At 44.2% G+C, this 1,649-nt stretch overlaps 1 pseudogene; it reads left to right on the plus strand.

Moving 5' to 3' along the window:
* The window catches only part of LOC110325749, a 160,330-nt pseudogene that overhangs the window by 157,877 nt on the left and 804 nt on the right, over positions 1-1,649 (plus strand).

Consider the following 1,649-nt stretch of genomic DNA (forward strand, 5'->3'; position numbering starts at 1 on the left):
CACACACACACACACACACACACACACAAATACACACACAGACAGAGACATGCAAATGTGTATGTAAGCAAGTATGCATGCTCATGTATTTGTAAGAACTCCCATGCACTTTTAGGCATGCACATGCACATGTACATAGGCACATATGCACAAATGAATATAACATGCAACAATGGACCTGATGTGCATGCCTTGGCATGTACTGGTAGAGACTAGCATGGACATGCATGTGCACATACACTATATCATGCACAAATTGTGAGAATGGGGCAAAAAGAACCTAAGAACACATTACTGGGAAGAGTAAAGGAGCAATAAGCAAAACGGCACCTCATTTTGACAAGGGAGTTAGGAGAGTAATTCACTTTAAAACTGGTCCCACCTCTGGATTACCAGGGAATTCTGAACATGTACACGTTATGTGGACCACCGAAAGAGTCCCAAGCTGCCAGCTTCTGTCTTATAAGCTGGTGGACTTGGCTGAACAACCTGTTTACAGAAAGCTGCAAAGCTCTGGGCTTAAGCCCTAAAATGATCATGGTGGTGGAAACTGATTCTGAGAAAGTCAATTCCTATGCAAGAACAATGACATTGTGGGGCTGGTGGCTATCACAGGTATGCATGTGCTCTCTTTCAGCACAAAACATATATAAGGTCACATAAAAGCAAGAAAAAAATGGCTAGAGTTTATGGTAGATTGGACTATTTAGAGCTAAGTTTATGATTAGGGTTATAGATGCAGTTCAACAATAGGGACCCACATTGCCTATATCCCATTATCTCTATGAGCAGATGGGAAACACATGTACATCTGTGTTGACTTGTGCACCTCAGAATCAGGAGGGGACATCGGAGCCCTTTAAGAAAGTCTTGTTGAAGAATGGACAGTAATGGAACCACCCTCTGGACAGTGACCTAACAATGAAGAAACATGGCATCCAGGAAACCCACTGCATAAAGCAAATCTGTAGACTATGTTATCAAAAACACTAGAGAAGCCAAGATATTCTTATGCTGTCTTCAGATTCCTCGAGGCTCGGGCCTCAAGAAAGACAACAGGGAAGTCCATGGTAGTATCTGTAGGTAAAGGGTTCACACTTGCCTTCAACACCTGTGGCCATTTTCCCAAAAAGGGACAAATCTTGACCAATGGCAGCCAAGACCGAGATTGCACAGACCAGGTAAGCACTCAGGTTTTTCTCTGTGCTTGTTAGAGTAATAATTCATGAAACCTTAGAATGAGAAGAACCAATCAGAATGTTGTAGACCTGTGCCCTTTTGAAACCTTGGCCTTGTTCTTGGCTCAGGGTGAGAACGTTTCTGCCCCATAGGACCTGAGGGAGTCCCATAGAGTGTCACACATCAGCGCAGAGACTGTGGTGAAGCTGGTGAACCACCTGGTGCCTTCACTGCAGGAAGGGTACCCTTTTTTTGTCCTTGCCTTTCTTTCCAAATACCAAAGATTTGCCACCCCCTACAGGTACTGAACCTGTTGTTCTTGAGGTGAGGGGCCATCTTCAAGGCCATAGTTCTCCAATCCTTTTGTTTGTTTCGGAGTCATTCTTTCTCTGTCTCTGTCTCTGTCTCTCTGTCTCTGTCTCTGTCTCTGTCTCTGTCTCTGTCTCTCTCTCTCTCTCTCTCTCTCTCTC

This window comes from Mus pahari, chromosome 8, assembly GCF_900095145.1.
Source record: "Mus pahari chromosome 8, PAHARI_EIJ_v1.1, whole genome shotgun sequence".
Lineage (NCBI taxonomy): Eukaryota > Metazoa > Chordata > Mammalia > Rodentia > Muridae > Mus > Mus pahari.